A 20,983-nucleotide genomic window follows, 5' to 3' on the forward strand; every position below is an offset into this window, starting at 1 on the left:
AACCAAGTATCTAACCAAACTTGTCCAGCCAGCCTCTACTAGGGACTTGGCCTCCCAGGACCCACCCTACAGGGCCTATCTGACTTGTGTCAGCGCCAAGAGCGAAGGTCGCCTCTAGCCCAAGGTTCCCACCAAACCCAGGCCCTATGGGAGGGCCCGGGACATCAAGTCGGGATGGTGGGGACAACCCTGGAAGCCTCCAGTGCCGCCTCCAGGGGGAGCGCGACAGTTTCCCTCCATTAGAAGAAAACTAATCTTGGCTTTTTCAACTTAGGGTTAGTATTCTTTAAGGTCCTTTCCCATCTAAGTCTCAAACAAAATTCTAGCCTTGTCCTTTCTCTCTGGCCTTCTTTTGTTCCTCTCCTTGGGGGAGGTGTTCCTGTGGAGTGGAGGTTATGTGAGGAAGGAACTCTTCAATCAGCTACTACCTGGGTGACAGGTTGGGGCAAGATGCACTGATACAATAATGGGTACAAATTCCATCCTGAGGGCCAGGACATCAAATAAGAACACAAGTACTTACAACAAAAGATATTGGCATGTCCCTTATCACTTGGTTTATTTCTGGTGTGTTGCATTTCTCAGATTTTTATGTATTTTTTAACAGAATGAGATCATAACACACACAATTTTGTTTTCTCACTTGAAATTTACCCATGCATTTACCCATTTAATTAAAGTCTTTTGGTAATTTTTAATTTTTGTAGTAGAATTGATTCTGAAACTCTTTCTTACCAAATGGAATGTGAGGAAGTTAGGAGAAAGCCCAGAACTCAGAATGGGAATCCTGTCTGACACTAGAGTTGTGTACCTTGGGCCTCAATTTCTTCACCTGTTAACTGAGATGGTGAGCTAGAAGAGCTTGATTGTCTACAACTCTCAAACATTTGGGGAATTTTACTGCTGTATAAATCCAGCGGGATATGGTATGGATACAGGTCTGATTCCTTAATTTAGTGAACATTTCCCATCAGCATCCCATAAAACAGACTTCCAGTGCTCTCACATGTTCATGGTCCCTCTCTGAGACTTTGATCCCAAAGCCCTTTGCACTTTATTTCTGGTCCAGGTTATCATAGTACCAGATTGACTTTTGATCTGGTCCTGATGTTTGACATTTACTTCTTCTCTGGTTCCAGGGTTCTGGCTTCTCTTAACATGGTGGATTCCTTCTCCCGGCTTACTCTATCCCCTCAGGTTTTCTGAAATCCAGTGCAAGCAATTTTCTTTCTTTCTTTCTCTTTCTTTCTTTCTTTCTTTCTTTCTTTCAACATAGGCTTTAGATGTATTTTTTACATGTTCTCTAAAATGTTCATTATATGTTCAAAATCAAGGACACATGCTACTTAAATTGACAAAACTATGTTATTGTTTTCTTGTAGCAAACAGAGCATTAATCGGTTCTATCAATAGTAAAAATATCTAGAATTCAAAAGAAAAAAACAGTCCAAATTGGATGGGTACCAAGGAAAGGAAGGACTTCCAGTACAAGCAATTTCTATACCCATCCCCAACCTTTTGGTTCCCCATTCTGGTGGTTACCATGGTTCTACATTTTTCGATGTTCCCCAACCAGATTTACATATGGAAATTAATAGCTTATACAGTGTAACTCCTACCATTTTAGGAAATAATGCTTTGTAAGGAATATTATCTCTTTTTTTCTTGCATTAAATTTTAACTTTATTCAATCAACCATTATCTATTCTTTCATTTCATGAATGTTCAGAAATAAAGTTAAACCAGAGAATATGTTCATGTATCATGGATAATTATATTCCCCAAGTGAACAAATTAAAAAATGTAAATTTTAAGAGTATATGGGCTTTTAATACTATCACCATAATTAATAACACAGTAAATAGGTTTTCACAACATTAGAAGGAACCTAAAGTTAATAAAATATAATCTGTTTGTCATGTATGATAAGACCTAAGAAAGAGGGCTTCCTTACACATTGTATTTCCCGTGGTATAGGGGCAGAGTCCTTAGGTATGTCAGGTACAGCAAAAGACAGACTTGAGATGGGAACAGAAGGAACAGGAAGGAATACTGTGTATCAGAGAACTTTGAGCTATGTTCATAAAGCTCATGGTACTACCTTCACAATCCAGGAATGCTCCTATTTAGCCAGTGGACCTTGATACATATTAAAGTACAAGTGGGAGGTGGTAAAGAGAGTACTCTCCTTAACACATCCAAGAAGAAAGAGTCTCTCTATCTCATCCATCTTGTCATGTCTGTTGTCTTTCCAATCTTTACACATTCCAAAAGCCCAGTTCCAAGAGTCTTCCACATCCACCTCCCAGTAATATCTGCCAGTGGTAAAATTCTAAATACCCCAGGCAAGAAAGCATTCTGACTTTGGAGTGATCCAGGAGGCACCTTGAGGATTACATCCAACATTCATACTTCTCAACTCTCCATACAGGAAGACTGTTGGCTCTCTTGGATACAGAGTAATATCAACTTGGAAGCAGTTAAGCCTGTTGATTAGTCTAGTGATGGGCCCTGCACTGAGTTCTGGATTCACAGGCTGGTCTGCATACAGCTGCATGGATTCAAGACTCTGCAGTGTGTCTCCAGAGGCATGGAGTAACTCCACATCTGGTATATGGCATATGTACTTCAGCTCCTCATACATTCCTCTTAACATCTTCTGTATATTAGCCATTCTGGCTTTACTTTATTTGAGTTGCTGAAAAATTTCCTTCCCCTCCTTTTTCAGCCTCTCTAGATGATGCCATTCTCCTTTGTGGAAAAATGGCAGAATGTTGTCTTTTAAAAAAATTTTTAAGTCTCATAGAAAAGTTTATAACCCTTTTCCCCATGCTCCTGGATTTAGTCTTCAAATATTATGTCTATAATGACTGAAGCTTTTTTCAAACTACTTTTGTGTGTGTGTGTGTGTACGCGCATGCATGTGCTGGGGATTGAACCCAGAGCCTAGCACATGCTAGGCAGATTCTCTACCACTGAGCTCCATCCCCAGACATTTTAAAATTTTGAGATAAAGTCTCATGAAATGGCCCAGGCTAGCCTCAAACTTCTGATGCTCCTGGTTCAGCCTCCAGAGTAGCTTGGATCATAGGTGTGTGCCACTGTACACAGCTTCAAATTACTCTTAATACAACACAAGCCCTTCACTAATGTACCAACAGAATTTACAATCACCTATCCTTTGTGAGAGGTGAAGCTTAATGGGAGCAAGAGATATGGGACCAAGAGGCCCTGAACATTTCAAGCCTTTAGGGACATTGTGGCCTCAATAGAAGAAAAGTGGTTACCACTGTCAGACCAGGCTATGAACAAGACAGTACCACTTAGCTTTTTTCTAGACTTCCTAAGAAACACAGACCAAAATACAATACTTCCCTTTGGCTAAATCTACTTTGTAATGGAAATGTACTTGGAAAGTTTTAGCTATGGAAAGACAGGAAGAGGAGATGTTTCATGGTTCATGGTCAAGGTCTAAGTGACAACTCAACCTTGCAGAAAGTTCATAACTTGTGGCTGGAATCTCCCCTGTTAACTTTTAATCCCATTTCATATATTAGGTAATAATGTTCTACATGTTCAAAACTTCAGGACCCTTTGGCTATGGCAAAGAAAAAGAAAATTAAGCAAATGTGATTTTAAAAAAAGATAGGGTAATATTTGTCCTCAAATTAGATTAACTCTTATAGAAGCTACCTATGACCAGCTAATTTGAGAAACAGTTACTGACTCTCCACAAACCCACAGATTCATTAATGTTATTACTTTTTCTATGTGGCTTGAGGAGGAGCAATAACATGTTCTCAAAAGAAATCTGAAAGTGGGGTTCCTTGGAGCCACTATGGTATAGCCTTCCTCCATTTGTACCTGTTCTGTCTCATGGGCAATGTTGATCTCTCCATCTTTTGTGATACACTGGGTCTGGATATTTGTTACACTGTTTTTGAATAATTTGTTTCTATGTATGCCTCCTGAATAGAAATGTGAAAGCCTCACAGGCAGGTAAACTTTTGTATGTCCAGCACCTAGTACAGTACCGGTAAATTTGATGTCTAATAATTGTTAACTGAGAAAAATTCAAAGGTCTTTAAAAAAGAACCAGAATCAAGAGATTATCATTCTCATCTGTAGTTTAGAGATTATCAAAAGAAATTGTATTTCTCACAGAAATCACTGGGACTTAACCTAGACCATCAGAAGTAAAAACTCTGCAAAGGACATGAACTCTAGGGAATGTGGCCAGGATGAACACTGTGCCCCAACCAGAAAGTCTAATGGGGACAGGATTTCACAAGGCATTGCTGAAAGATAGAGACTCTTATAAACTGAATTCATAGGAATGGAAAATAGGACTAATGGAGCAGAATCATTTATATCTCAAACTTGGAAATTCATGATAGTTTTGGGGATTTTTATTATTACTACATTTTTTGTTGTTATTCTGAAAATGGAGATAAATAACTAGAGGACATGAACAAGGCTTCAGGGAAGATATTTATCAAGGTCAATCCTGAGCAAACCTCATGCATCCAACCACAAAGAATAAAGGCTATTCCTTTTGTTGTTGTTTGTTTGGTTGGTTGGTTCTGAGGATTGATTCTTTGCACATGCTAGACAAGCACTCTGAGTTATGTCTCCAGCCCCTATTTCTCCTCTACCTATGTGGTCCCTGAATATGGTACTGAGTCCAATTTCAGTAACAACAGTGCATTCAATAGACGTGTATTTGAGGTTAGAAAACTAAGGTTTAATGCCTGTGATTTGGAACAAGTCACTATACCTCTTGGAAGCTCCTGCTTCCTCATTTGAAAAATTGACATGATAAAACTTCCCTGAAAGAATGGTTGGGTGGGCAAATGTAAGAACAAACATCAATGATCTTAGCTGTGACCTGGAACATGGTAGATGTCCAATAAGTAGGACTAGACTCCAACTCCATAGATCCAGAGAATTGGCCCTTTGAGCAAAATATAAAGAGTGATATGAGGCAGGGACCACTATTTCACTCCTTAGTCTAATCGGAAACTGATGTACCTCCAGGTGATTCCCAAGAGTGGCAATAGAACACAGGTACCCTTAATGCTGGCAGCTTCTCTGTGTTGTGCTTTGCTATCTGTATTAATCAGTTTTCAGTTGCTTTGACAGAATACCTGAGAAAATGAACTTGAGGAATGGTTTGTTTTTACTTGCAGTTTCAGACCACAGTTGACTCCATTGTTTGGGACCTGAGGTGAGACAGAATATCATGGTGAAAGAGCATGGTGGAAGAAATCTATTCACCTTATTGCAGCCAGGAAGGAGAGAGAGAGAGCGAGAGAGCGAGAGAGGAGATGAATGAAGAAAGGGAGGGGGATCAGATATAGCCTTTCAGGGCACACCCTCAGTGACATACAATTAGGCCCCAACTCCTACAGTTTCTATCACCTCCCAGTGGTCCATTCACTTACAAACCGGTCAATGTTGGGTCTGTTAATGAGTCCTCATTATCCAATTACTTCTTAGAAGCTCCACTTCTGAATATGGCTGCACTGGGGACCAAGCCTTCAACACATGGGCCTTTTGGGGACAATTCAGATTGAAACCATAACACTTTCCTTTGCTCCATATTCCCCCAAGATTCTGAGTAGATCCAGAGACAAAGCGTTAATTAAATCATACAATCTTTATAACATTTAAATAGCCTCCTGGAGGTTGAACAAATGGGGAATGACCATCCACAAATATATGGCAGTGCATGAAAAAAATGGTCTTAGAAGAATCTGGTAATTCTGGGAATTACATGTTATTTTATGTGGCTATTATGATGGGTGTGAGGAGAGAAAGTGAGAAATGAGAATCACAAACAGGCTGAGCCACATTTGATCCTGTGAGACAAATGTTTCAGATCACAGATATCTGGTATGACCAGTAAATTGAAAGTTTTCCATTAAAGTCTGTAAAACTGATTTCTAAGTTTTGGGGGAAAAATGAGATCAGGCAAGTCTGGTCCACATTGCCTCATGGGCCGTCATCAGCTGAAGTTAAGCAGGAGGTAGCAGTTAAGATGGAACTGGCCCTCTTGAGATTGAGCCTGTCACCACTCCTATTGTCAGCTCTGCAGCCAGTTTGAATCCTGGATTCTACTTATCTCCACAGCATTATTATTTCTCTCCTTCTTAGCCAACTGCACTATTTAGGGGCTAAGGGATACCAGAAAAGATAAGGTCCATTTGCATATCAGAAACACAATCCCAAAATCAGTATGAAGAGAGAGAGAGAGAGAGAGAGAGAGAGAGAGAGAGAGAGAGAGAGAGAAGAAGAAGAAGAAGAAGAAGAAGAAGAAGAAGAAGAAGAGGAGAAATAGAAGATGAAGCTTATAGTTGGAAGAGCAACTACAAGTTGTAATAGTTCCAGTTATATCTCATGACACTTAAAACTAGGCAGCAGCTCTGGAGATGGACAGAGGACAGATTCCAATGATAAAACTGAGTGAGCTAATGATTGAAAATGAGAAATAAATAAGGATTATTGTTATTGTGTTTTATTTGTGTAAGAATTTCTGGACAGAGTTTCCTTCTTTTTTGTTTCCAAATTACACTTTGATCTTCAAACACAGAGCATTTTTTAAGATTTCCCAAAACAAGCCTTCAGATGTGCCCACTGTGGGGAAAATTCTATTCTATTTGTTTTCCAAATTAATACACAGACAGAAACCAACACTGACTCAACATTTATAATGTCTTGGGCATTGACTTTTTGGACTAGCTAGTCCTTTGTTGTAGGGGGCTGTATGTGCACTGTAGGATGTTTAGCAGCACTCCTGGCCTCTACCCACTAGAGGCCAACAGCATTCCTCCAACCCTCAGTTGTGACAATAAAAAATATTTCTTAACAATACCAAATGTCCCTGGAGAGGCAAAGTCACCCCTGGTTGGGTACAACTCACTGTCCTAGACACTTCCCACCAGATAATTGTATGCACTCCTTATAATGGAGACTACGAGAGTTTGAATAACTTGCCCAAAGTCTCATGATGGGTTAATGAATGGGTTCTTGGATTTAAAATTCATGCTAGTATAATTCTACAACTGTTCTCTTTTGAGATCATGTTGGAATACAGAGAAAGAGAGACAGACACACAGATGACAGAGATCTGACTTAGGTTCTGTTACAGTTTGGATCTGGAACGTCAGAAGTCAGACTTCAACACATGAACCTGTTGAAGACTGAGTCCCCATTGCCACAGTGCTCAGAGGTGGGGCCTTTGGGAAGGTAACTGGATTGTGAGGGTTCTAACTTCCTCAGTGGATTAATCCATCAATGGATTCAGAAGTGAATGAACTATAAGCGGTGAGACTTAGTGGAAGGAATGGGTCCTGAAGGATGTGCCCATGGGGACTCTCTATCTTGTCCCCAGCCCCCTTCCTCCCTCTCTCTGCATTCTGGATGTCATTGACCGAGCAGCTTTCCTCCACCATATCCTTCCATCATGATGTACTACCTCAGGCCCAGAAACAAGGAAGCCAGTCAACCAGGGGATGAACTTCTGAAAACGTGGCCAAAATAAGTGTTTTCTCTTTTTAAGTTGGTTTTTTGGAGGTATTTCTTCACAGCGATGAAAAGCTAACAGCTTCAACATTTCTTAAAACATTTTCTTCTGAATGCTATTTCTTCCTAATCCTTTCCCATATCCTCAAACTCCATCCTTGTTTCCGTGGTGTTCTTATAGCTGCCATCAGCCCCCAGCCCCGCCCCCAACAAGACTCTCATTTGAGAGGTCAAAGCTGCTGAGAGCCACCGCCGAGTCTGTATGGCCCCTGGCATTTTGCCAACAGTATTGATTGACAGGCAAGGCATTACTATCTGCCTCTGCCGCAACTTTTGAGTTCTCGCACTATTTTGGAGTTCTCGTACTATTTTGGAGTTCTCGTGGGGATTTCCGGGGATTCCCTGAGAGTTCCCATTGGTTGGGGAAGTGCAGGAGGAGGGATTTCCGGGAGAGATATTTCCGGCTGGGGGTTCCTGGACAAGCCTCGTGGCCTTCGGGAGGATTCCCCGGGAGCTGTGTGAAGTGTTTTCCTGCAGTTTAAAAATAAAGTTTGTTCCTGCTTCAGTGGCTCGTGATTTGTGCCCAGCCAGACTGCGGCACAAAGCTGACATGAAGTATTTTTAGTTTTTTCCTCTTCATCTCAAAACTTTCTGGCACTTGTTAACTTTCTTCAGCCAACTCCTTAATCAGATAGATCTCCCTCTCCTCCCTCCCACTGACCCTGTTTCACAAATCATCCCTGTTGCACGTTATCCCTATTAAAAATCTTCAGTTCTTCTCTAAGAATGAAAACACAATTATCCTGTTCTGATGGTTAATTTTAAGCTTAACTCTTCCCTGGGTTTTCAGCCTATCAGTCCACCCTAAAGATTTTGGATTTCTTAGCTTCCAAGATTTGTATGAGCCAATTGCTTAAAATAGTTTTTTCTCCATATACATCCACTTTGTTCTTTTTCTCTGAAAAACGCTTCCTAAAAATCATTTCCCCTGAAACTGTTTTGTATCTAAGTTTAAAAGTCCCCTTCTCCACAGAGTCCGCCCCACCATCCTTACTCCTTTCTCAGATGGCATTGCTCTTACAGCCTTGGTAAGGTGATGTTTGAATGCTGAAGACTGTGCGGAGTGAGGACAAAGACCATATCTATTTCATCATTAACATGTTGCAAAGTATGAGGCACAATAATTTGAACATAGTGGGACATGAAGCACATTCACTTGAAATGTCAGACTCTAAATAATGTTGAAAATAATTGAAACTGAAAAAAAGTGACAATATCTTTTTGATATTTCTAGACTTAGATGTTTGATTTTGAATTGTGTTTACTAAAAACATCCATTCTGGGAGATTTCATCCTCTTTTCTTTTTAAAAGGAAATGTTTTGCAGAGAGTTGCAATAAAAGTGCAACGCAAATGCAAAAGCTTGTAGCTTTGTTTATGGAACTTCAAGATCAGAGAAACCATCCCAAAATCCAAGTGGTGATGAACAGATAGAGTGAGTTGTTGTGGAATTGAATTATGTGTTTAACTAAATTTTTTAAGTCAATAAGGGAGGGGGGAAAAAGCAACAGGGTTCAAAGAAGGCATATTTCTAACGTTATATTGGATGGAATTTTGACCTTTATGCTCAAAACCATAAATTATGAAATTATGTTTTAAAACAGAAACATATTTTTAAAGAATTATAAAGAAATGTGTAAAACACAGTGGGAATTTGCCACTGATTTTGTTGTTATCATTGTTGTTCCAGGGATTGAATCCAGGGCCCTTAATCACTGAACCACATCCCCAGCCCATTTTTTATTTTTTATTTTGAGATGGGGTCTTGCTAAATGGCCTCTTGATTAGGGCCTCACTAAGTTGCTGAGGCTGACTTTGAACTGCCTCAGCCTCCCAAACTGCTGGTATTACAGGTGTGTGCCACCATATCCAGCACACTAATATTTTTAAAATGTTTTCAACAATGCTCAGAAGGCTCATAATTGAAGAGGGAAAAAACTTGCCCAAAATAATAAAATCAGTACTAATCAAATCATTTTCATTTTTTTGTCTCCAGTTCTACAGTTCTTACCCCTGTGAATTTATAATTTCCCTACTTTATTGCAAAATTTTTCAAATATACAATCTTCTATCCATGTAATTTTAAAAATACATTTCAAAGTATTTATAGGCAGCAGTATACTTTACCACAACCAAGCAGGGTGGATTCTAGGTTTGCAGAACTGGTTCATTATTCAAAAATCATTAATATATTCCATCACATCAACAAACTAAAGGAGAAAGATCATGTGTTCATATTCATGGATACAGAAAAGCATTTGAAGAAATCCAACACCCATTCATAATTTAAAAAAACTCAGTAAACTAGAAACACAGTGTCTTAGTTTGTTTTCTGTTGCTATAATGGAATACTACAAACTGTGTTATATATAAAGAATAGAAGTTTATTTTTAGCTCATGATTCTGAAGGCTGGAAATTTCCAGGAACATGACACTGGCATCTAGCAAGGTCTTCGTGCTACATCAAAATAGTAGAGGCCATCACACAGGGTTAGCAGGTCTCTCTTCATCCACTTATACATCCACTAATGCTATCATGAGGGCCCCACCCTCATTACTTTGTATAATTTTAATTACCTCCCAAAGACTCCAACTCCAAATATCATTAGTATATAAACTTAGGGATTAAGTTGTCTACATGTGGACTTTGGGGGATAAATTCAAATCGTAACAGAGAGGAATTTTCTAAATCTGATAAAGAGTACCTATAAAACATTTATAGTTGAGAGCATGCCTAATGGTGGAAAACTGGATTCTTTCTTCCTAAATTTGGGAATAAGACAAGAATTTTCCTTCTTACCCCTCTTTCCTATTCAACTTCATATAGAAAGCCTTAGCTATAGACCCGCAAAAAGAGAGGGATGTAAAAAGCATAAGAGGGCAAGGAAGAAATAAAACAGTTTTTGTTCTTTGTTGGCATGAAAGTCATTGTGGACTCCATTTTTTTATTCCTCTTTTTTCCTCTGGCTTCTGTATATGAGAGAAAACATTCAACCCTTGACTCTCTGAGTCCACCAGCCCTTTTTTTATATTATTTTTATTTGTTATTTTTAATATATATGACAGTAGAGTTCATTTTGATATAATTATATAAGTATGGAATTTATCTTATTCTAATAATATTGTGCATTCCAGCCTTGAGATTCACTGTGGGATATTCATATATGTACATGGGAAAGTTATGTCAGAGTCATTTCTCTTTCCTTTTCCTATCCCACCTTCAGTCCCTTTTGTCTAATCCACTGAACTTCATTTTTCTCCTCTCTCCCTTTACTGTGGATTAGCTTCCATGTACTAGAGAAAACATTTGACCTTTGGTTTTTTTGAGGAATTGCTTATTTCACTTACATGATAGTCTCTGGATCCATCCATTTACCAGAAAATGTCATAAAGTAATTCTTCTTTATGATTAAGTTATATTCCATTGTGTATATGCCACAATTTCTTTATCCATTCATCTGTTGAAGGGTACTTAGGTTGGCTCTATAACTTCACCATTGTGAATGGAAGGAGATCAGAAAAGTGGAAGTAGACCAAGAATGAGGGATAAGGGGAGGGAAAGAGGAAGAATTGGGAAATGAAGTTGACCAAATTATGCAACACGTGTGTAGAATATATCACAATTCACTCCAATTTTGTATCCTCATATTTAAATTTTGTGTCTTATAATGATATTTTGGAATTTGCTTTTTTAATCCAGTCTAACTACCTGCCTTTCAGTTAGAGTCCTTTCATATTTAATGTAACTATTGATATGGTTTTAAATCTACCATCTCATATTTTTTTCTATTTGTCTCATATATTTGTAATTTCATTGCTCCTCATTTTACTGCCTTCTTTTGGATTAGTCCAGATGGGATCTTTCTATTTTGTCTAGCCTATCTTCTTGGGATGGCTTTGATGATGTAGGGAATCAGCTATTAACTCAAAAACCATGAGCACCAGAATTCATAGTCACAGTTCTTACTTTATACTTTTGTATTGTGGTTATTTTTTTTTCCTGTGTGAAACTGTCCAGTTGCAGCCAGCTGTGGGGGCACACTTCTATAATCCCAGCAACTTGGGAGGTTAAAGCAGGGGGATTGCAAGTTCAAGGCTAGCTAGTGAGAATTTGTCTCTATTTAAAAAAGTAAAAATAAGGGGATGTATGTTGCTATGTGGTAGAGCTCCCTGGTTCAATCTCTAGTCAAAAAAAAAAAAAAAAACACCCATGTGATATCCTGTTGTAAGGTAAGTGCCTGTGTGTAAATATGTGTGTTGGGCATATGTGTATATAATAATGTGAATATATGGGCTGGGGTTGTAGCTCAGTGGTAGAGCACTTACCTGGCAAGTGCAAAGCAGAGGGTTCGATTCTCAGCACGGCACATATATAAATAAAGATCCATTGACAACTAAAAAATGTATTTTAAAAAATGTGAATATACTTGTGTCTGCACATGTAGTACACAAGTGGGCCATGTGAATGTTGCCTTTAATTCCTAAAAACGTGATGAATTTAAGAGCATGATTCATAATTAAATTATATCACTTCATTGATTTCTGAGTGCACTGAAGTAATTGGTTAAATGACAACGTCAAACTGAACTTGTAAGCCAGAATTTAACTCAGGTATTTGAAGAAAAAAGTTGTGTGTTCATTTTCTCTCACGGGATGGATATGAATAATGTCTGAATTTAATTCAGTGTGTATTTCCATAATATCTTATAACAAAACTTACAGAAAGCCTTTGGAAGATGTCAACCTGTGCTAACATGGGACAAATAAATACTATATCAGTTTCATGTCCACAACTTTTTTTTTTTTTTTTTTTAAAAACTGTTTTCTTAAGGAAATATCTTCTTCTCCCTCTGGTAACGTGGCTGAACTTTGTTTGGAAAGCTACAGGGGAAGAGAGGTTTTATGAGAGGTTTGGGGCAGACTGTGTGGAGAAACTTACTTTCCTTAGTGATTAACATGATCCCAGCTGGCGGCGCCTAGGTATGATGCAAGCCTGTGCATGTGTGGGGATTATGCTTAACAAAGGGTTTGCTTAGTGCAGTGCTGAAACTACACTTGGGATTTGAGAAACAATTCTGTGGAATGTAATTTTAATTAAAGCTAACTTTTTGATATAGCTAAGGACATCACTATATAAACCTTAATATTAATTTCTTTTGCCTTGCTTTTTTTTTTTGTACTGAGAATTGAACTCAGAAGCACTCCACTACTGAGCCACATCCTCAGCCCTATTTTGTATTTTATTTAGAGACAGGATTTCATTGAGTTGCTTAGTGCCTTGCTTTTGCTGAGGCTGGCTTTGATCCTCCTGTCTTAGCCTACTGAGCTGTGGTGATTACAGGCATGCCCCACATTGCGGAGCTCTTTTGCCTTGCTTTAAACATTATGATTAAGGCCAAAGACACAGTTATTCAATTGATTCATGAACGGTTTTTAAGTATTTATAGTGCTGGGTATTCTGCCAGACACCACAGGTAATCTGAAATGCAAAAGTCTGGTCAATATACATTTATTAAGTTACTATTCAAGGAAGACCCAGGCAAGTAGGAAGAGCAACAATATGAATGCAAATAACCATAGTAGAAGGTAGACAGTGACATGCACTGTAAGTTTAAACAAGATGCTCTGGGAGTTCAGGTGGCAAAGATTGTTTCCACCAAAGCTGGGATGAATCAAAGAATGCTTCATAAAGGAAGGGATATTTAAGTTGGGCCCTAAAGGATGGATAAAAATTTGATAGTAGCTGCTGCCATGGAGGATATACAGGGCCAAAAGTGAGGTAATGGGTTTGGAGAGAAAGGGAGCCTTTATGTTTGTTTGTTTGTTGTTTGCTGTATAAAGTACAAGTAGGAAAGTAGTGAAAATAATTTTGAGAAATAAGATGGACTACACCAAGGTGAATTTTAAAGGCTAACCCAGCATTGTTACTCATTAAACAATTAACAGCTACTTATCAATCCCCTTACATGTTCTGAAACAGGGCTGGCTGCTGTAGAGATGTATTGAAGAATGAAGCATGGTCTGTACGCATACAGGACATAAAATACACTTTTCACAAATTTGACTTATCTGCCATATTCAGTTTTATATATATTCTGTTTTTTAAAATACTTATTTATATGTATTTACTTGTGTTCATATTCAACTTTACATTGATATTTTATTTACATTTACCTATCATTTACAACAACAGTGATTAGAAAACTAGTTCCAACAGCAAAATAGTTTTCTATTGATCTGCCTGTGGCTACTTTTGGCAGTACCTACACCATTCCTTGTTAAACTTTAGTCTGTCACAGTCCTAGAGAGTTCAATGATCTTTATTCTCTTCCCTTAATTTTTAAGCATAAAGAACTTCATGAGCTAGGCATACTATCCAATATTTAAATATCTAGCACATATATGAACACTACTTTATAATTCTCCTGGCACTGACCTTCTATTATATATTCTCCTTTGTCTTAGTCTATGGTGGGCTGAATTTGATATTGTCTGCCCCCCTCCAATTTATGTAGGCTTTCTTTCAATAATTCAATCAAACACAAGTCTAGGTGTTGCTGTAAGGGAATTTTGCACATGTAATTAAGGTCCATATCACTTGATTGTATGACTGGACCTGACATATTCATGTAAATCCTTTAAAACTGGTTCTAGAGATAAGAGACAGAAGACATCAGAGATTCTAAACATGAGAGGGATTCAACAATAGAGAAAATATTACATTTGTCAACACGTACTTGGAAAAAGATTCTTCTCTGCAGCCTCCACATGAGAACACAGTGTGGCTCATAATTTGATTTCAACCTTTAACACTAAGCAGAGAACCCAATAATGCTGTGCTGGGACTTATTTTGTTTTGCTTTTGGTACTAGGGATTGAATTCAAGGCCTTTAGCATGCTAGGCAAGGGCTTTACCACTAAGCTACATCCCCAGTCTCTTGCCTGGACTTCTGACTCATAAAACTGTGTACTAATTAATGGGTGTTATTTTAAACTGCCGACTTTGTGGTAATTTGTTATGCAGCCAAAGAAAACTAATACATGGTCCATTTCTCCTATATCTTCACTTCTTCCATATTTAGCCCAAGTCTGCTGCTAACAATTTAAAAGCCACTCTTCTCAGGGAAAAGCAAACCTCACATTTTCACCAGGAATGTATTATTGGTACATTTTTCAAGTATTGCTCTCACAGGGGGTTCAGTCAGAATTCTAAATTGCACCTCCTTTTCTTTTTCTTTCAAAAGTTAAGAAGTATCTCAGATGCAAGGAAAAGTCTAGAAAATGTGATAATAAATGACCTTGTACCCATTGTCTAAGTTCTACAGACACATATGAAATCCCTGTGTACTCTGTCCCAATCCTATTCTAGCTGCTTCTTCACTAGAGGTACCATGGTCTTGAATTTGATATTTCCCATTCCACACATGATTTTCTTTAACATGTGTGTATACATAAATAATACATTATATAATATTGTTTTGTGTAATTTTTAAACTTTATATAAACAACATCATAGTCTCTACAACCATCTGTAAGCTGTTCTCTCTTACTCTCAGTGTTTTTGTCTTTTTTAGAATCGCATTTTATATCTAGTCTCTCTGGCTGAATGTTTGGCTGTCCCCCACCCAGGAATTTACAATGGTTATTAAATAAAGTTTATTGCTCACACAGTAAAGGGCAGAAAGCTTCCCCAAAGAGAAAGGGTTGGGTTCAGATAGGAGTGAAGCAAGAGCAAAGCCAAGAGAATGGTTTGGGGTGGAGCCAGGGAAGAGTTCTTTTGCACTGGCTGGGGGTTTGTAAGGTTTGGACTCCTAATGTTTGCCAAAGGATGAGTGCAATGCACTGACCTTCTTATCTAGATAGACAACAGTTGTCAATGCTCAAACATGAAAAATGAAGTTAGTTTCTTTATACAATCATGTTGGAACATATACCTCTAGCTAGGTTATTTTTTAAAATTTATTTGTTTTTATTAATTAATTAATTTTAATTAGATACATATGACAGCAGAATGCATTTTGATTCATTGTACACAATTGCAGCACAACTTTTCATTTATCTGGTTGTACATGATACAGCATTGCACCATATGTGCAGTCATACATGTACCTAGATGATGTCCATCTCATTTCATCATCTTTCCTGCCCCCATAACCCCCTCCCCGTCGCTCCCTCCCCTTTGCCCCATCAAAATTCCTCAATTTTTCCCATGTACCTCCCATTATGGAGCAGCATCCACTTATCAGAGAGAACATTTGGCCTTTGGTTTTTTTGGAATTGACTTACTTTGCTTAGCATGATACTTTCCAAATCCATCCATTTACCTGCAAATGCCATGATTTCATTCCTTTTTAATGCTGAATAATGTTCCATTGTGTCTGTGTGTGTGTGTGTGTGTGTGTAATTTTCTTTATTCATTCATCTACTAAATGGCATCTAGGTTGGCTCCACAGTTTAGCTATTGTGAATTGTGCTGCTATAAACATTGATATGGTTATGTCCCTGTAGTATGCTGGTTTTAAGTCCTTTGGCTGTAGATTGAGGAGTGGGACAGCTGGGTCAAAAAGTGGTTCCATTCCCAGATTTCCAAGGAATCTCCATACTGCTTTCCATATTGGCTGCATTAATTTTCAGTCCCACCAGCAATGTATGAGTGTGCCTTTTTCCCCACATCCTTGCCAACTCTTATTGCTGTTTGTATTTTTAATAGCTGCCATTCTTATTGGAGTGAGATGAAATCTTAGAGTAGTTTTGATTTGCATTTCTCTAATTGCTAGAGATGTTGAACATTTTTTCATATATTTATTGATTGTCTGTATATCTTCTTCTGACTGTTCAGCTCCTTAGCCCATTTATTGATTGGGCTTTTTTTTTTTGGAGTTAATTTTTTTTTTTGAGTTCTTGATACATCCTGGAGATTAGTGCTCTATCTGACTTGCATGTGGCATGTTAGAGTCTGTAAACAAGTCAAAAATAACACCTGGCATTTTGCCAGGGGAATGTTAGAGTTCGTAAACAAGTCTGGATGGTGCCTGGCAAAATGCCAGAGGGAGTGGTTTGAGAAGTAACAAAAGCGAGCCATTAAGTGTGGAGATTCCTTATTGGTTGACTGATGTATCTAGTTTATGCTAATTAGATAAGCTGTGTGGAATGTATAAATACTGCTCCTGTCCTGCAATAAACGGCTCCTACTCCTGCTGTATCAACGTACACAAGTTATTTGTCACCCCCCGGTTATTTTGCTGCAGCAGCCGGGCTGCGGCAGTGGCAAAAATTTGCTTTGATAATGTAGGCTCACTCTTCACCTCATTATTTCTTTTGCTGAGAAGAAGCTTTTTAGTTTGAGTCCATCCCATTTATTAATTCTTTTTTATTTCTTGAATTAAGGAAGTCAGTTAATCTGACATGATGAGGATTTGGGCCTACTTTTTCCTCTATTAGATGCAAGATCTCTGTTCTAATTCCTAGAAAAATGATGGTTAAATTCCACAAAATAGGTGGCAATGTCTTAACCATATGCTTGTTAGGACGAGGACCTCTTCCATTCTTGTCAAGGGGAATGCTAACCTTCTCTCCTTTCATACAACACTAGTTAGTCATTTTTACTGTATTTATAGTATTCTATTCTGTGATTTGATTACATTACAATTTATCAGTTCTTCTTTTTGAACATTTAGGTTATTTCTAGTTCTTTGTTATCCAAACAATTCTGCAGAGAACATTCTTGTACATGACTCCAAGTACATATGGGAGAATTTCTCAGAGTATAATTTTAGGAATAGAATCGCTAGGCCACAGAGTATGAATAGTTTCACCTTCACCTTTAAATTGCTTTCCAAAGTGGCTTTCATGGATATTGCTCTTTCTAGCTGTGTCTGATAGTCCTGTTTCTTCACATCCTTTCAATACTTGGAATGGTCAGACTTTTTAATTTTTGCCGATCCAATGGGTGTGATATGGAATTTCATTTTCAATTTGTATTTCTTAATTACTGTTATGGTTTGGATCTGTAATGTTCCCAAAAGCTTATGTATTGAAAGCTTGGTCCACAATACAGCAAATTTCAGAGACAGGACTGCTGAGTGATAACTTCAGGTTGGTGGGGTATGGCTGGAGGAGGTGGGTCTCTGGAGGCATACCCTTGGGGACTATAGCTTGTTCCTGGCATTCTGATCACAAAGATGAAAAGCTAACACAATTACTAATCTTTTCCTATTTTTATTATTCATTCAAGTTTCTTCTTCTACAATGAACTTCTATCCTGTCTTTTGATCTTTTTTCTATTAGAATATTTTTAATGACTTAGAGGACTATTTTTAGATCTTCTAAGTAATAATCCTTTATCAATTATATACATTATAAGTAAATTCCTTCAGTTTAGAATGTCTTCATTTCATTATGATGTCTTTTAGTGTACATAAAAAGTTAAATTTTATTCCCCTCAAATTTGTTTGGGGGGAATGATATGAAATGGAGATTAAAATATTTTTTTTTCTCAGTGTAGACAGTCAGCTATTCCAGAATCCCATCCCCAGTGATTTTTTTACGCCTTCTCTATTGCATCACAAGTTTCCATATATAGGTTAACCCCATTCTAAGCCTTCCATCAATTTATTTGTCCTATCCCTGTGGAGTCATGCTGTCTTAAATCACATTGTTCTAATTACTATAGTTTCAGGATACAAGATACAAGACACCTAAGAGAATGAGTCTCTTGTTGGTCTTCAAAATTATTTTGGCAATTGCTGGCTATTTGCTCATTCATATGGACTTAGGGTAGATTCATTAACTTTCATCAAAAATGCCTGTTGGATTTTTGGATTTCAGGAAAACTCATATCTTTATTACTGAGACTTGCCATTCATCAATATTAGTTTCCTTATTGTCTTTTTTAAAGTTTCATATTTTTCTTTATAAAAATATTTCACGGTTCTAAAATATTTATTCTAGTGGTATGATTTACTGCTATTATACATTAATGATATCTTCAAAAGTTATACTTTTGGACTATTTGTTGCTGGTTTTTAAGAATACAGTTGGGGGGCTGGGGTTGTGGCTCAGTGGTGGAGTGCTTGCCTCACATGTGTGAGGCACTGGGTTCAATTCTCAGCACCACATATAAATAAATGAATAAAATAAAGGTCCATCAACACTAAAAAATATATAAAAAATAATACAGTTGGTTTGCACAACCATTATCTGTTGATTCCCCTGGATATTTTAATGTAGAAAAACAGAAATTAAAAATGATGACAATTGTAAGATTTTCTAATTCTTAACATCTCTATTTTTCTCAGGTCTTATACTGAGTGAAACTTCCACTAGAAAGAAAAATAATAGTCATATTTTTGTCTTGCTCCTTATTTGTGTTTCCTCATTTTAAAGCATAGTTATAGTAATACCATGAGACTCTTGTTAACAGATGTTACAAAAGGAAAGCTGTCTAGCCTACAGTAGACTATCAAAGATTATTTTTTAGTCATAGACTCAGGAGCTGAGTATATATAGTATATAGTAACTAGTTACTAGAATTAGACGTCTAAAACATTTCAATATTTGCATGAATTAAAATTGAAATGTGGTATTTATCAGGATCTATTAACTTATGTTCTACACTTTTAAGTCAGTTTTCCACACATTGAATAATTTTGTATTTCCCAACTGTCTTTTGCTATTAACTGTTCCTTAGAACCCAAGATATTATACAAAGGAATAGTATTAAATACTAGAGATAAAAGGATAGTGCATTAAACTATTTGGGCTGCCATAGAAAAATTACATAGACCAGGTGGTTTAAACAGCAGAACTGTGTTCTGGAGACTAGAAACCCCTGATCAGTTCCAGCAGGGTAGGTTTCTGGAGAAAGCTCTCTTCCTGGCTTGCAGACTGTTGCCTTATAGCTGTGTTCTATCCTGGTATGACAGAGCCAGCTCTTCTGGATTTTTCTTATAAGAACACTAATCCAGCAGGCTCAGGGCCCCACCCTTATGATTTCATTTAATTTTAATTACTTCCTTACTCCAATTATAGCTACACTGGATGTTAGCAGTTCAATGTATGAGTTTTTTGAAGATTTCATTTTAGTTGTAAGGCTAAAATTGGTTGGTTGATGATAGATAGCATTCCCATAGATCACTCAATAGTATTTGTTACATAAGAAAATGAACAAAGTATTAAAGACTCAAAGATAATGGATTTCAAAATTAAACACAACCATTGAGGGAAATAGTATTCACTATAAATGGGTTTCCAATTCCTATAATGGAATCCAATTTCCTTGGATATAACTTTTTACTTAAAATGCTTATTTTACTTATTTCTTCAAAAGACATAGAAGATACAGTATAATCTATATAAAATCAAATGTTAACCTATATATTCAAAAAGTACTATGAGATTAAATAATAATAAATAATGGTGATGGCTTAACTACAATTGCAATAATACATTTATTTGGGTACAACTAGAAAATAATGTCCTTGTACATTTCCCATATCCAAATAGGAAGATATAATCTGATAGTTTTGAATATCTGTGTATATAAGTATTCATTCTAAAAAGATTTATTCATTCTAAAAGATTAACAACTATTCAAAATGCTAGAATACTTCAAATTTTCAAAATATATTCATACTCCATTCATTACATTCACATTTCAAACTCACCAACATATTTATGTATTTATTTATTTAGTCATACTAGGGACTGAGCAATGGGGGCACTTTATCCCTGAGCTACATTCCTGGCCCTTTTTATTTTTTATTTTGAGATGGGGGTCTCTCTAAATTTCCCAGCCTGGCCTTGAACTTGAGATCCCCCTGCATTGGCCTTCTGCCCAAAAGAGGTGCACACCATCATACCTGGCAAAATTTCATCATTATTTTACAGGTACTTTAAAAGTGAAAACTTTTTATTTTTATTTATTATTTTTTATTGTTGGTTGTTCAAAACATTACATAGTTCTTGATATATCATCTTTCACACTTTGCTTCAAGTGCGTTATGAACTCCCATTTTTAGCCCATATACACATTGCAGAATCACATCAATTACACATCCATTGATTTACATATTGCCATACTAGTGACTGTTGTGTTCTGCTACCTTTCCTATCCTCTACTATGCCCCCTCCCCTCCCCTCCCATCCCCTCTTCTCTCTCTACCCCCTCTACAGACCTTCATTTCTCCCCCTTGTATTATTTCTCCCTTTCCCCTCATTTCCTCTTGTATGTTCTTTTGTATAACTCTGAGGGTCTCCTTCCATTTCCATGCAATTTCCCTTTTCTCTCCCTTTCCCTCCCACCTCTCATCTCTGTTTAATATTAATCTTCTTCTCATGCTCTTCGTCCCTACTCTGTTCTTAGTTACTCTCCTTATATCAAAGAAGACATTTGGCATTTG

At 37.3% G+C, this 20,983-nt stretch overlaps 1 non-coding gene and 1 pseudogene across 1 annotated transcript; both read right to left on the bottom strand.

The window, feature by feature from the left end:
• Positions 1–1,997: 1,997 nt before the first annotated feature.
• Positions 1,998–20,983, bottom strand: part of LOC124083311 (tripartite motif-containing protein 49C-like) — a 60,861-nt pseudogene continuing 41,875 nt past the window's right edge.
• Positions 17,051–17,172, bottom strand: LOC124085155 (U6atac minor spliceosomal RNA). The gene has a single exon (XR_006849358.1). It is a non-coding gene; the product is annotated as a U6atac minor spliceosomal RNA (small nuclear RNA).

This window comes from Marmota monax, unplaced genomic scaffold (assembly GCF_021218885.2).
Source record: "Marmota monax isolate L192 unplaced genomic scaffold, Marmota_monax_Labrador192_F-V1.1 WCK01_AAM20220418_F8-fsc00013, whole genome shotgun sequence".
NCBI classification, from domain to species: Eukaryota; Metazoa; Chordata; class Mammalia; order Rodentia; family Sciuridae; genus Marmota; species Marmota monax.